Source organism: Haliaeetus albicilla, chromosome 17 (genome assembly GCF_947461875.1).
Source record: "Haliaeetus albicilla chromosome 17, bHalAlb1.1, whole genome shotgun sequence".
In the NCBI taxonomy this organism is placed as follows: Eukaryota; Metazoa; Chordata; class Aves; order Accipitriformes; family Accipitridae; genus Haliaeetus; species Haliaeetus albicilla.
Window position 1 is genome coordinate 4,265,357 of NC_091499.1, and position 15,869 is coordinate 4,281,225.

The 15,869-nt window shown below is 39.8% G+C and overlaps 1 protein-coding gene and 1 long non-coding RNA gene across 7 annotated transcripts in view; both read left to right on the forward strand.

Annotated features, from left to right (window-relative positions):
• The first annotated feature begins 2,945 nt into the window (after window positions 1-2,945).
• LOC138689526 (uncharacterized) lies at window positions 2,946-12,386 on the forward strand. The gene is made up of 5 exons (XR_011328355.1): window positions 2,946-3,748; window positions 5,142-5,232; window positions 7,470-7,657; window positions 9,985-10,030; window positions 11,117-12,386. It is a non-coding gene; the product is annotated as an uncharacterized lncRNA (long non-coding RNA).
• Window positions 12,387-12,505: 119 nt separating this feature from the next.
• The window catches only part of COL19A1 (collagen type XIX alpha 1 chain), a 207,534-nt gene continuing 204,170 nt past the window's right edge, over window positions 12,506-15,869 (forward strand). For 4 of the 6 annotated variants that reach the window (XR_011328356.1, XM_069804592.1, XM_069804595.1 and 1 more), the window contains exons 1-4: window positions 12,506-12,563; window positions 12,987-13,071; window positions 13,476-13,661; window positions 14,071-14,245. The gene's annotated coding sequence lies outside the window, so the exon portion shown is untranslated. Of the gene's footprint in view, window positions 12,564-12,986; window positions 13,072-13,475; window positions 13,662-14,070; window positions 14,246-15,101; window positions 15,327-15,869 lie in introns of those variants that run through there. The other 2 variants (XM_069804594.1, XM_069804593.1) reach the window with 2 other exon arrangements.

Genomic DNA, 15,869 nt, shown 5'->3' on the forward strand with positions numbered 1-15,869 from the left:
TCTCTTATTTGTTCCATGACAGACAAGCTAGTAAGAGTTTGTACAATCCTGTCTCTCTTTTATGTACTGACAGACCTCAGTGTCTGTTCTCATGCCTTTTTTCCAGCAACCATTTTGTTTTGTCATTGAAGTGCTCAGTTCATTTGCCAGAATCAGTCCCCCTTTTTGACACAGCCTATTAAAATATGGTATATCCTTCATAAGCCAGTCCATTTTGGTTTAATACCTAAAGTGCCATGTGACCAGTTAATGGCCATGGAAGTGATGGTTTCTGAAAATTTTTTCTACATCTTATTTATATCTCCCTTTTATAGAAGCAGCTAGTACGTATTCTCATTTATCTTCTTTTATTATTTCATATATTTTACATTGTGTTTTAATTTGATTAAAAAGTCTTCTGTAGTGAAATTGCTTTTTTTCCTTCTTACCACACAAGGTCTTCAACACAGTAATACTGTACATGCTAGTAATCTAAATTTTTATCTAATAAGCAAATGCAAAACAAGTTCTACTCTTTTGTATGATTAAATCTTAAGATCCTTTTTAACATTCACTAAAAAAGGGATACAGACAGTATTTTTCACTGCAAAATACTAGAAACGTGTGGATTTTGTGTAAAATGATGCAAAGCAGATATTCACTTAAATAATTATGTACTTGTATTTATTTTGTGTGTATATTTGCTTTTGTATTAAAGATAAACGTCCCACTCCTGTTTCTTCACTGTGTTATCATTTGCTTTCTTATAGTCACCAAAGAAAAAAGGACCATGAGAAATTTTACTCTATATAAGGTAACTGTTTGCTATAATGCACTCAATGTCTCCGAAGTTTTAACCAGAAGAAAGAGGCAGTGCACAAAACAATCAGGTGCACAGGTCATACCTGTTTGTAGAGGCGAAGGACATCAAGACATTTCACAAAGCATGTTTTCAGTCACTTGAAGAAAAACTCTGGTGGGAATCTGATATGAAGAACACTTGAAAATATGTACCCAGATGTGTTGATAGCCAAATTATTGTTTGTTCCATGTTGGCTTCATAAAAGATGTAGAGCAAATGCAGTCTGCAGAGAATTACTTGTTATTAAAGGAGGGTATTTTATGGCATGGAACTGGTCTTTGATCAGCATGGAGAAGAAGAGTCTTCAGGACACCTAATAGCAGCCTTCCAACACGAAAGATGACGCTGAGCTGTTTGGAAGTACGTGATGGGAGGATGCCAGTGGGCGCAAGCAGAAGTGAGACACATTCTGACTGGGCATGAGGAGAAACCTCTTCACCAGGAGGACAGTCAAGCAGTGGAGCAGGTTGCCTGGAGAGGTTGTAGTGTCCCTCCTTGGAGTCTTTCAGACCTGACTTGCTGCAGCTACACAACTATTTTGGTAGCGTACCATACCAGTACTTTCACACTGGTAAAATAATTCTGTTGTTGATGTTGCTGAAATTGCTCCCTCCCTTACCTGGTTTCATCAGTTGTTTATTTTCAGTTTGTTTGTTATACTATGTAGCAGTTCAACTTTATCATGTTTGGGGATAGTCTCCACTGTGTGGACTCTATAGCATTCCTGGTCATCTAGCAGGTATGTATGTTTTACCTTGCTTTCTACAGCATCAACTTACACTTGCTAATCTTTCAGAAATTAGTTCAGTTTAATTTTTATGCCCTTTTAAATAGCATATTCAGTGTGTGGTATTTTCTAGCATTTTATAGTTTTTTTTAAAACATTTTACAATGTATGAACATTATATTATGATTGTTATTACATTCACCATCATCTTTGCTGAGGTGCAGTTTTATGCTGATCACCTGTGAAGCACTAGCCATTGCAGATGACATTAGTCAGGTTTTATTCCATTTGAGTTTTAGTTTTGCTGACTTTGGCATCATTCAAACAAATAACATGATACACCAATGTGTTGAAAATATGAGCATCTTCTTTAAACACACCTGACATCCATAGGGTAGACTTCTAAATAAATCTAAAGCATTGATTTTTGTTGTTACTAGCTATGTTGTCCTTCACAACAGGGGCTCTATAGATATATCTATACTCCATGTGACTGCTGTTAGAATCGGACTGCTTCTGTACATAAAGCAGGTCTGCAAGCATGGCCTTGGTACGCCTTCTTGTATGAGAGAGAGAGCAGGTCTGAATGATACTAATGATTGATCAAGTGGTTTTTGAAATATAAGCAATTACAAGTTAGGCGAGGCATTGCTAAGCAACTTCAAAACTTGTTTCAGTCTTACTTTTCCCGTTACAGTTTTCCAGTTTTCAAAAAAATAATGTTCTTACATGTAGTTAGAACATTCCCTTAAAACCTGGAGATTGCTCAGCTGGCTTGCTGCAAAACTGTCACATTACCTCTAGGTAAATGTCATTAAACTGAGCACAGGGCTTTGCTTTCCTTGGCTAGAAAACATTGTGAATAGCTTGCTTCCTACCTTGAATATGATTGAGTAGGAAAGAATTATATGTCCATTTTTGTAGGGTGATTTAGATTGCCCAGGAAAAAGGTGATACAGTGAAATCAAATGTAAGGTTACACTTGCAGGAACAAACACTGCAGGGCTAAGCTTACTGAGCGGTATACAGTGTTTTGGAAAGCTGTAACGCTTTAAGAGAGGTAGTTGATAGCTTCACGCACAGTGTGATGGCCTAAAAAAGATGGTGCTTAACAAAAAGAAATACTAAGTGACAGTAATGTAGCTGTGTTACTACTTTATGAGGTATTGATGGTATAACTATGTCATTATGTTAGCAGAATGCTTGGATGGTAGACGCTTTCTAATTTATGTCAGTGAGCAGGAATTGTTTTGGTTTTTTTTCCAGAACAAACAAACAAACAAAGCCACCATGAAACCACACTGCTTTGTAGTGAAAAACAGATAAAATAAAAGAAAAGCTCCTCAATCCATCTTTGTTATTCAGGAGAAGAGTTGAGGATAGTCTAAGTTTGTACGCGGAAATAAGACTTCTGATACCATAAGGATATTTAACAGATAAAGGCATATCATAATCCAAAGGCTGAAGCCTGAAGCTAGAGAAATTGAGAAAAATAAGGCACATGGAAAAAAAAAAAGTCACATAAATATGGTTACATATGCAACTATTAGCCTAGGTATGTGGCAGAATCTTTATAATTTCATAGATTTAAAACTAGATCATATATTTTTCAAAAAGAGGAGATATAGCTCGCCTATAAATTAGGAATTTGTCTGAAATGACTGAATATAATGTTATGGTCTAGATTATGAAAGAAATCAGCCAAAGTAGTTGTGACAGGTATTATGACATCAGGAGGGAAAGAAGCTGCCAAGACAAGACCCTCTGCTCTCCTCTGAGGGAGAACACAATCTTCTCTGGAAGTAGTTGAGTGTGCCCAGGTGGAAAATGTCTCCTCTGGAAATGGTCCTGGGCAGCTGGCTCTAGCTGGCCCTGTTTGAGCAGAGGGGTCGGACCAGATGATGTCCTGAAGTCCCTTCCAGCCTCAACCATTTTGTGAGAAGCTTTAACAGTATCAGGCTGGAACAGGGAGAGAGAAACAAGGAAGAAACATGAAGCTATAGTCAAGGCAGTCTTCTTGCAGCAAAGATAAGATCCTAGCCCATGTCTCAGTGATGACAGTTAGGAAAAGACTTTTTGAGAGACCTGGTGGACTCTGAAACATAAGTAGCAACTGGAAGCTGCAAGATTTTTCGGGAAAATGGAATGGAAAGACTTAACCTGCAAAGGTACAGTGGATGGTGAGTAGATATGTTTTCAAACCTTTTTATTTAAACTGTTTCACCTAATAGAGCTGAGCTACTTCTAGTTAAAGAGTTACTTTGTTAAAGCTTCTATAAAGTCTACTTTTAGATATGAGAAATCTTTTAATTTGATAAATTCCAGAGGTAATGTGCAGGTAGCTCCACTTCAAGAACTTGGTTGACAAGCAGTCAGGTGCCGACATCATGGCCTTAACAACACAGTGACAATAACAAAGCCTCATCCAAAATGTGCTGAAAAAAGGGGCAAGGGTTTCCTCTTGTTAACTTGCTTTTTTTTCATGTCATTTAGCTAGCTTTCTATTACAGCTGGAAAAAGATGTCATTTAATCTGTAGGTAGCTGTCTAGATCGCTGGTGGTCTGTCTGGACATCCCAGATCAGGAACTCCAGGAAGCACTGCAGGAGAGGAGAATAAGGAATCTACACACAGTGAGGGCTGGAAAGGGATGAGGAAGCAAAACAGAGAGAAGAACCTCAGCCATACTAAAAAAAAAATACTGTATTAACTGCAGCATACCAATACAGACTCTATTATAATCCAGGTGAGAAGGTAGCAAAATCTCAGGTTCTAAATATTTTTTCCAGTTTCTGGGTCGCAAAGTTTTGTTGTCTTTGTTATTGTTCATGTTATGCTGTTACCACTAAATACAGTGCAACCTAGGATCCACAAAAGCCTTTCTGGCAAGTGCTATCATCCTGGTATATTTATTTCTTATCTCCTCCCTGAGGGTAATGGGAAGTGTTGGTAATTCTTTCTGTTTAGAGTGAAATCGTAGCTTGATTGAAGCCTCTGATACTCCTAGCTCACAGCAACAGCAACTAAAGAGAGATCATAGAAACCAGGTGTGAAATTCTGGCCCAGCTGAAGTTTATAGCAAAGCATACGCCAACTTCAGCAAAGGCAAAATTTCACTCTAAGTAAAATAACTTACCAGCACTTCCTGTGATCTGCAGAAAGACATTCGTTCTTTCCAGTGGGAGCCTGGAGTGGAGTTATATAGTAGTGGTCTCCCACAGGCAACAGGGGTGAGAATGACCCTGTGCTAAGAAAGTAAATGTGAAAGCAGAGGGCAAGGTCATTAATGGAACTGGTATCAGTTCTGGAGGAGAAAGTTTGTTTCAGGAGAAACAGTAAGAAAAGGAATGACAAAAATTCATTTCTAGATAAGGATTATTGAAGATGCTTAAAAATGTTTCAGTTTTTAAGTTAACCACAGTGACTTCTTTTTGTTTTCAGTTTTAATTAATTAGCAATTAAGTTGATGAAGCTATTTTCAGAGGTTTTTCTCATTGTATTATTTTAATAGTGAAGTTTATTTATTTTCTTTTTTTTTCCTGTGTTGTGGTGTTCTTGTTCTTAATGTTGATAGGTTTTCAGTAAATCATCATTCAAGGCACTTCTCAGCTGTCTCAAAATTACAAAGACATTTTAAGGAAGATTTTAACTTCAGAGAAAAGGAGGTAAATACTACTGAAATATGGGGGAGGGGGGAAGTTATGGCTTGATTATGTATTTCTTAGGCATCAAAAGCATACTCCTTGGATACATCAGAAAAGCAAGATCAAATCCTTAATTCACTCTGATATATAGTGTTTATTTAATGTCCATGCCCACTTACACATGTGGAATTAACCATATAATGATATTTCACTGTTATCTCAATTTATTTTTAGTCGGAAAAACTTACAGGAATCTGAAATTGATAATGTCTAAAAAAGAACTGCCTTGCATAATAATCTATGCCAAAAGAGATTAAGTGAATCTGATTTCATCAAAATTAGCTTGTGATTCCTTAACAAAGAGATGAAAAGGAATCCAGCCCAATCCATCTGGCTACTCTGTGTCAAAGGATACCCTAGTATCCTAACTTTAGCTTCTATTTCTTTCACTTTATCTTACTGCCTCAGCTCCTGACTGTCATACCACTAAATAGTTCAAAGACAGAGTAGAAATAAATCACTAAACTAATTCAATGTTTTATTTTTTAAGATATTTTAGCTCGCACAGGTGAGCAGTGATGGCCTCCCATGTGCTAAATGTCAAAGAATTTTTCCTGTGTCCTGCCCCTTTTCCTTGTCTGGGTTTTCTTGCCTTGTCTCTCCAGTCTAGAGACAAACTGTCACTGTGCAGGCAAGACAAAGGATTGGGGGCTTTGGTGGGACAGTGTGTTTGAACTCAACAACAATGGCATAGGCTGAGAAGTATTTAAAACTTCTGAACCTACTTATGACATGAAGGAAAATGTAGGAAGGTGGGGATCTGAGCAGTTAAGACTACCAGTACTCCCTGAGACCATCTAGAATATAAGCTGAGAACTCTCTTCTACAAAGTTTAAAATTTATCTTGAATATTCTGATAAAATCACAGGAGTGGAAGTCATCCACTGAAAACACTACCTAAAATTTTGTCATCTCTTAGATGATAAAATTAGATTATATTTCAAAAGGATATGCACACCTTTACTGTAGACCAAGGTAAGTTTGTTTTAATAAAACTGTTGAGGACAGCTGCTCTGAATGTAAATGGAAGGGGTTTATATGGATGTAACTGAAAATTCTTATTTAATCATATCTGCTACAGGCAATGCTTGTGGAATATTCATTTCAGTCCTCTGTACACAGAATTTGACTTATTTAATTACAAATGCAGACTAGCATTGTTCTAAGCCAGTCCAATTTACTTTGTGAACAATTTACATAATTGTAAAAATGTGTTATGGTAGTGTAGGTCATTTTTGTAGTTAATTTTCAGCCATAAAAAGAATGTAAGTATTTCAAAGTATATAAGACTACCTTATGTAAAGGTATCTAAAAGCTGTACTGGTCCTACTAAACAAGTTTAAATAAACTTGTTGGATGTCCACAGATTCTATAAAACCTTTAAGGAAGCACAGGTTCACTTCAGAAACTTAGCTGTCAGGTTGAAGTTAGGAATACTGTCACTCTAAAATCAAGGAAGAGAGACACTTGCAGAGAACAGTTAAACTCAAATCTGGATTTCCCAAGGGAAATTACACCCTTAATTTAGACATCTCAGGTGCCTCACAACATGACTTGCATTCAGGTTTCACCATACTTGGTGTTTGGTTACATCTGCAGGCAGGAACGTGACTCAGTTCCATGATTCCCTTGGCCTAAAGTAACTGATACTGCTTAAAGCTGGATTTAAACTCGTGTTTAAATTGCTTTTGGTTTACTAACTCTGTGGCCTTCACACTGCAGAAACACACCAAATCAAGTGAGTATGTGTAGTCCTTTGTCCTCCCGTAATTGCAGAAGTGTGCTTGGACGTAGACGGCTTCTTCCTCGGTACATGGGGAACATTCCTCCAGCAGTTGCCATGCTGTACCACAGGCAGCCGTGGGATACACTCAGGCATCCCACTGATTTATGTAGTAAAGCTCAGTACTAAGGAGGACTCTGAAGAATGCTTGCCAGCTTGATCATTTGGAACTAGGCTAGTCTAATTTGGCATTCAAACCTAGGTCCTCATTACAAGAAATACTTCTGTGGGGAAGATAAACCCTGTGTGAAGACAAATGTGTGCGTGATGCAAGCTCTTGTTTTCTGTTATGTATTCTTCTACTTACAGGCATTCTATGGTTAGAGTAGTCTTTCTTTTCTTTTTTTTTTTTCCCACTCCTGTCAACAGGCTTAGTTTATTCAGTTTCAGCTTTTTTTCTGACTTTATTCTCCAGGAGTCAAATCCTCTGTTGGAGTAAATTTTAAAGTTCCCTGAAGATAAATGAAGTATCTGTTACATATGAAGAGTTCCTTAAAGAAATAACCTCTATGCTAAGTTCTGGGAAATGGAACAATATTGCAATAGGAGAGACAAGCTGAATGTTGCTGATGAATGTCTCAGCAAGTGGTCCTAAAACAGTTCGTGAGTTCTTAGATTTTTATTTTATTTTATTTTTTTTTTCTCCTTTGGAATCTGGCCTTGTAGTTTTAATACATGAACAAAAGGTACTTCTTCCCAAATAGGTTTGAAGGCATGCCAAGCTCTAATTATTCATACTGAAAAGATTTGGGTGAACACAATTTTATTACACAAAATTTTGCATCTTCATGAAAAGCATCTTCCCCCTAATGCACAAGCAGGACCTAAGTTTGTATTCTTCTCTGAATACAACCTGGTAACATCGCAACAATGTAGTCACCTTTGGTAAAACTTGTATTTTTGGCCTAAGGCCATCTTCCTACCATAAGTTTTATGATTAAGTACATTCTTTACTATGTATCTATGTCAGATATTATTGCTGTAATAATTATAGATTATATCTGCTGATTCAGACGTGAACTCTAAATGCATTTGAATAATTTTGCACGTGAAAATACAGCCTTACTAAATAGTTTCAGGATACCACTTTAAGTTGTTAGAATGTGGTTGGTTCCAGCACTAATATTCAGTTCCAGCACAATTAGTCAATGACTAATTGTCAAGATTAAGTTAAGTACTCAGTTAAAATAACCAACAGGATATATCTGGATTCTACTTACCCGGAAAAGGAAGAAACCAGAGCAGTTCCTAGCTACTCCAAGCTTCATCAAAATGGCACGTTCACGCTAAGTTGCTTGGCCTTGCTCCAAAATTAAATCAAACCATCGTGTCCAAACCACATTTGATGTGCCAAAAATAAACAATTTACAGATTGATGCAAATGTTATGCTTGATGCACTACACAGCTACATCTGTTTTAAGAACCTTCCATTTATTTAAATGCTGGCCTTTCTAGGAGCTAGTGTTTGATTCTGCATTCCTAGTAAACAGTAACATTTATTTGAATTGCAGTGCATGAAGATACAAATAGTCATGCAAACACGGTCTGATAGATTCTTCCTTTCAGCTGTCATTTTCTATTAGTGCACAAATTCCTTGACTCCCCAAAATACCTATATACACAAGGTTACGTAGGATGTTGACTTGCAACATGTGTTAGATCATCAGTAGCCTGTTCTAGAGGGCATGTAACAGCTTGGTTTGGTTTTGGGGGTTGTTTTGGTTTGTTTTTTTTTTTTTTGCATGTACTTCTGTCTCGCTTCTAGCTGCAGCCTTTAGATGCTATTGAATTCAGAGTTCATTTACATCTGAGATCATGACTAGATAGCTCTAGGCAGACATCGAGCTTACATAAATCTGTGGAATTGCTGGCTTAAAAGTATAACGTTGGTTAAATCCTGAGAATGTTTACTCCTAGATGAAAGGCAAATAAAGTAAGTGGATGCAGAGATACAGATTAAATATGCACTTAATTTGCCTTCCCAGATTATTGTGCCTATTTATTCAGCAATAAATATGAATAAAATACTTGTCATTTTATTATTTCATTTTTATGTTGCCTGACAGTATTGAAATTGAGCATTAAAATAACATAACGGTGAGTAGCTCCGCAGGAACTCAGAATCCTGGATGTGTTAATATATTTGTAGCTATTATGTTGATAAAACTGATGTTCGCATATATCAGTCAGTCTTGCATAGGCGAATTTATAGAAGTTACTTTCTGAGAATTTGAAACTATTCATAACTGGACTTAAAAGTATTTGTCATTGTAGTATTGTATTTTTAAATCAAACTCGGGCAAATTAGCTGGATAGAAAGGACACAACAGTAGGAGACACTGGCTAATACTGAGACTTGTAAATTCTTAGACATATTTGTTACTATTTAAAATGGAATTTTAACTGACATTTCTTGCACTATCTATGCTTTGTCTTCCTGAAATTTAAAAAAAACAAGCACAGCATATTCAGCCTTTTGATCTAAAATAAAGCTGCCCTTTAAGCCCGAAGGGCTTATACAGCCTAGTCTGTTTGTAGGGTCTTAAAGTTTCCTGATACTTTTCCTTTGCTCTTGACCTTCCTTTTTCTAATATTTGCATTATATAAAATTTAAATTAACATATTTTACTGCTTTATAGATGTTTTCAGACTGCACGTAGGATTTTAGCGTATTCATACAGAAGTATTGGGCAAACACCTGTAATTCCCAGCACAGCTGCCTACAACCTGGCTTTCATCTTTTCATTATGTGTAATGACTTTCAAAGACATATGGGTACTTCAGTCTAAAACAAGCCAGGTGATGTGCTTTGACTTGGTTCGGAGAATCACCTTTCAGCTTTTCTCATCCCTAATCAGCTGTTTGACCACGTACTTTTTTCTTGTACAATACGAAAGCCACCAAAAGGCATGTATTTCCTGCATTACAGGTAGGATGGATTCCATATGAAAGAAAGAAGAGAAAGAAAAACAATGGTAAATGTTCAGAATTTTTTCTTCATTGTGTATTTCTTTGTGTCGTTCATGAAACAATAGAACATGCGGCAAGCTGTCTGTAGTATGGCAGTACGGTTATATACACGCATTTTTCTATCCATCAGAAGACAAAGTAAAGTATGCCTTTTAATAGATAAGGACATACACATTTTGACACTATTAATCTTAGCATTGTTTCTCTAAGCCTGGACTGGACTGATGTTTTACTGAATTCTACAAATCCAGCACTATTTCAGGTCTGAATAACTTAACTGAATTTTTGTACTAACACTTTACAGAGTAATATATGCACAGAAATGTATTTTTCTGGAGTGGTAATGAATACTTTACAAATCATATGATACAGCTGTTGACATGTTTGCAACTGGTAAATATAAGCAATAGATCAAGACATTGATTTATTTACTTTGAAATGTATGTATTTTGGATTAAAATGACATTATTAAAAATAGGAAACACTTTAGGACCATATAGCACTAAACATTGTGAATGGTACACCTCCACGTTATTTTTTTGACGTTGGGATTGTCAGTGGGATTGGAGTTGGAGGTAAAGTATGGACTTTTTTTTGTTCCTGTACCTTTACATGTATTAGTACTTGGTTATTTTAAGGCATGTTATAAAGTGTCAAGAGTGTGGAGAAAATGTCCGAGCCAAGACAACTAATACCACAAAAGTATAGCAGTAAGTATTCTCCCTGCATCTTTTTGACAGTTATTTTGGCCCCTTTACTGAAAATCTGAGTGCTTCCTAAGTATTCAGAAGAAGTAGCAGTCGGGGTTTTTTCCTTTTTTCCTCTCCTATGGAAGATATGAAGTGACATCCAGCTTTTCTGTTGGCTTTGCTGCTTAGGAGTGCTTAGTGTGTGTGCACATGCATATACATAATTCCTTTTTGGTGTAATTTTTGCCAAAGTTCCCTCATTTGAGTGACATTTTTGCCCCATTTACATCAATGTTAAAATTTCCATTAACTTTCCCAAGGCTGGGATTCCACCTGTGTTGTCCAAGTTCATTCTAGTTCAGTCTAATGTATTTAAAAGCATTTATATTTTAATTGCTTCAGTGGAATGCAGCTGTCATGACCGAGAAATCTTGCAGAGGGCAGAAAGGATCATCTGGCAAGGAACAATCCCACATAAGGGCTTATACAACAGAATAGAGATACTAAGCTCTACATTCAGTGAGAGATAGCATGGTAAGGGGCATTTCAAATTAGTCTCCTTTTAAAAGACTGATTTCAAATAGAATACTGCTGCTTTTGAAGAGTTTTGTCGTTTACAGCTTCATTCCTGCATATGCATTGTCGTAAGAAACACACGTTAAAAATGTGGGTCTCACTAACGAGATGGAGACGAATCTGTTAGCACCACACAGACAAGAGTGAATTATGCTACTTGGCTGGTTTGGATATCTAATTGTGCCGAAAAAGAAACAAAGGTTGAAAGTGAGTGTCGGCAATAACGAAGAATTTTCTACAAAAAAAAAGAGTCTTTGCCCCCTGATCCTCTCACCTTTTTCCCCTGCATCTTGCCTGCAACTGCAGTTGTAGGAAAAGCTGTTCAGTGGAGCAGTTCACCCTTGGCGCAGGAGATGGAACGTGCTCTGCGCGTCTGTGCCAAGTACGGTTTCAAACTTAAATTTCTCTCTTTTCTGCTTCTTGGTGTATTTGCCTTGGCTCTTGCCTGGATCTGGGTCTAGTCCTGTCTTCTGTGTGCAAGTAAGTGCTTTAGCTAAACTCTGAGATAGCTGGAAAACTGTGTTACTGCAAAGATAACATGGGATATCGTCCATTTTCAGTGGGTGCTTCAGCTCTTATCATTGGTGTTTCCAGTACTTTCCGGGTACAAAGGAGATGAGGTCATGTATAGACAATGTTTCCCTGGAGTGCACCAGTAACTGTGTGCAGGTGAACAAGAGTGCAGGCTGTTGGGATTTCTAAGCTGTTTATGGTAACAGAGATGTTTTGCCAGTTGTGGCTTTGCTTCTTAGGCAGAGAGAGAAGCCCTTTTTTGGTTCATGACAGAAGTTTGTAAACAGTAAGGTTTTCCTTGTTGCCAATTTTCATGTCACTAGATACTCGAGACTGTATTCGTTAACGTGAACAGCGTTGGCCATAAATACGTATGGTGGCAGTCCCTAGTGTCGAGGTCCTCAACTAGTATAAATCGGTGTAATTCCTTTGATTTATGTGAACTGGCATAATCCTGTTGAGTTAAAGATCTGGGCCAGAGTACAGGAAGCGTGTGTTAGCCAGGGAAGGCTGTAGTTGTTTCTAATTCTTCTACTCACTGCTTTCCTACAGATGTGGAGTGTTTTGAAGTTGACATGGTCCAAATAAGGTATATTTATTTTTCTATTTGGAGTGTCAATACCTCGGTAAGTGGAACAACATCCTTGGTTTAGGGGTTATGTTTCATTATTGTTTCACAGGAAATGAAGACCCAGTTTGGATCTGGACTTTTGAGCAATACTGAAACTTTGAGGGACAGAAATACAAGGAAGAACTGATTGTATGTGCAAAGTGTTAAACAATTAAAATGTTTAGCTAATTCAGAACTTATATTCACTGAAATTAGTAAGACTCTGTATATTCATGCAACAACAGCTGAATCCAGATATTTAGGGCATGTACAATGAAGTAAACCAAAAAGATTTTAAGAATTTTGTAGCTTGAGAGAGCAATGAGAAATGCAGTTCTTTTCAAATCAAAAATGATAATGCCTTTCACTAGGAGCAGAGCTTTTACAAAGGGTCTTTCAACTGAGGATCTTGTAACTGTGCTTGAAACACTGACTTAGGGCTCAACACTGAAGCCTTTATCAAATGAACAGTCGGGAGGGGAAGGGAGTGCTCTAATGATTTGTCAGCTGTAGGATTGGGCTCTTGCGCCTTGCCCTGCGAGGTAAGGCAGCTTTACTTTCTATAATTTACAGAATGAGCAAGCGAGAAGTGTGACTTGCCTAAAGTTACACCACAAGTCTGTGGCAAAGTTGTGGAATAAAACACCCTAGCAGACATGTACGTAAGCTGCAATTTCATCTTTCTCTCGTGATTCTAAGTTGGGAAGAACAACAACTGTTTTGAAATTTAAACCAGAAAGATAATCATGTCTTTCCATGTGATTTGTTGGTTATCCTGGCTAGCTACCTTGGTTGAAATGAGGAAACGCTTAAACACTTTTCAAAACGGGGGGGGGGTGGGGGGGTGGGGGTGCAAAATGCTAACCTTATGAATTTTCTGACCTGAAGACCAATTGGCCTAAATTGATGTTAAGCTAATGAATTTTCATATAATAGTCACCACCTTACTTTTTTTCCCCTGTCAGAATGATTCTACTAGAAAAAGATAAAATATGTCTTGGATATGTATAAATGTGTTTAATTAAAGCCTAGTCTCTCTGTCTTCTGTGTATCTATTTCTAGTTGTTTTACTTTCTCCGTCCTTCTATCTGGTTTACATCTTTAAAATGCAATATGGAAAACTGCCACAAGCGCAGTTGGAGAACCTGAGAAAAGTGCAGTTTCACACGTTCAGATGAGAGCCAGTGGCAGTGCTCAATCTCACCATTTCATCACAGACAGATGATATTACAGTGCAAGAGCGTTGAGGTTTGTAAATGAGAGATTTTAAAAGGCAAAACAAATGTCAGCGATCTGCTGTGCTTTGCAGCATCAGTGCCATAAATAGGTGCACTCTCTTGGTTACTTGGGTGGCTGTTTTTTAAATTTATGATAAAGTATATAAAATTAATGATGTGTGCTTACACTTAAGTGATAAAAGCTAGTTTCTGCCGGTGTGCTAATGTACATAATTGGTTCTTTACAACTAGAAACCAGATACTCTTTCATTCATGCGTTCATGCTCTGGCAGTTTAATTTATGGAACTGTTTTTTTTGGGGGGGGGGGAGTAGGGGGAAGGAGGAAAAAAACCATTTCTTACCTTGTTACTGGACTTGGGATATACAAGTATGATTATGTAAAATCTGTGTCTGAGTGGCTGTTTGTCCTTTCTTGCAGAGTATTCTGTGCTCGCTGAGTGGGAGGGTCACACTGTGTGAGACTAATAAGGACAGAGCTGCATCCCCCTCTACCACTCTTTGGAGACTCACTCCAGCAACTCCTCGGCACTACGGCAGCTCTGTACAGGCATTTTCAGTGCTTCTGGGGGACACGCTAAAATAGCAATTAAAAGGTAAGCTACTCTTTATTTGTAGTCGATTGGCTAAACATCTCACACTCTACAATATTCCTGGGCTGTTTTGTGGCAGGGTTTGTTTTTTCTTCCGAACTGCCATTTAAGTTTATCACTGATTTTGTCAACATTAACTGTGTCCTATGCAAACATCATGTGCACAGCAAGCTTTCGATGTACTGTCACCAGTCTGTGCTGTAGGATTCTGCTGGTGACTGTGTAAATACATTGTATGTGTTTGTGGGTGACTACAGGTATACGCTAATGAAAACGCTCCTCCTGAATTTGCAGTGATTTTTTCCAAACCGGCTGAACCGTTGCGAACTGCCACAATGCTGAGCTGTTAATTGCACGCGCGTCCTTACATTTAAAAACCCAATCTGTTGGTGTGGATCACTTTAATTAGCAGCCGTACGGCGTGGCCTACGCCCGCCCAGCTGGAAGGCACCCGGGAGCCGGGGCAGGGGCGGGAAGCGGCCGGCGGTGCCCTCCGGGGAGGGGGGAACGCGGAGGCGGCAGCTCTCGGGCAGGCGGCGGGGACGTCGGGCTGCCCGTCCCGTCCCGTCCCGTCCCGTCCCGTCCCGTCCCGCTGCCCGGCCCCGTCCGGCGGCAGAGGGCTCCCTCGGTCGCCGTGGGCGCTCGGTCCCGGTCCCGCCGGGCTGCCGGCCCCGCTCCGCCCCGGGGCTGCGGAGGAGGCGTCGGCGGGCGCCTGCCCCCTCGCTCCGCTCGCCGCGGTGGGCCGTCCGGAGGGACGGGGCGGCCGAGCCCGGGCCGAGGGGCGGCGGGTAGGAGCCCGCGGCGGGGGGGAGCCGGGCGCTCCCGCCCCGGTCCGGCGCCTCGCCGCTCCCCCCGCCCGGCCCCGCCGCCCCGGTCCGGCGCCTCGCCGCTCCCCCCGCCCGGCCCCGCCGGCCGAGCGACCCGGTTGCCTTCGCGCCTGGCGTTGGAAACCCTCCCTCCAGCAAACCCCGAGCGGGTCCGAGAGAAACGCAGCGGCCCGTCCCGCCGCCTTCGGGCCCGAGGCGCCGGTCGGGTGAAGGAGCCGAGCCCCCCGGAGCGGAGAGGAGCGGAGCCGAGCCCGGAGGTGCGGCGGGGGGTGGCGGTTTAATTGGCAAGAGCCCTTCAGAAAATGAGACCGCTGGAGCGGCAGCTCTAGTGAATTACTGAGGGCTGCTTGTAGAGCAGGTGCAGGAAATTAAATGATAATGTTATCTGAACGTGTATTCACTTCGCTGCTGCCGGGGAGGTTGGAAAAGTTAATGACGGTGTAGTTGCCGTCAGTACGGGTGACTGACAGAATAGCTCTGATGATGAATAAGGTGCCTTGCGAAAATAACTGTAAGAATTGCATCCTAGGTATGCCGTTTGGTTTTCTTACAGAAGATGCGATTAGAAAAATATCTGTCGTTTTCTCCGTTTCATTAAATTCACGTGTAGCTGTACGTTGCAGTCGGCTTAGAAGAAAAACTGATGCTGTCTTTAGAGGACAAAAGACACCTTGTTCAAGCCAGACTGTATTTTTGTGAGATTTAAACTGTGAACTCAATACAGGCTGCTCTAGGCACTTGCGTATTTTGCAAGGCAGAGAAATACCGTGTTTGGGGGGGGTTTTGCACTTAAACAATTG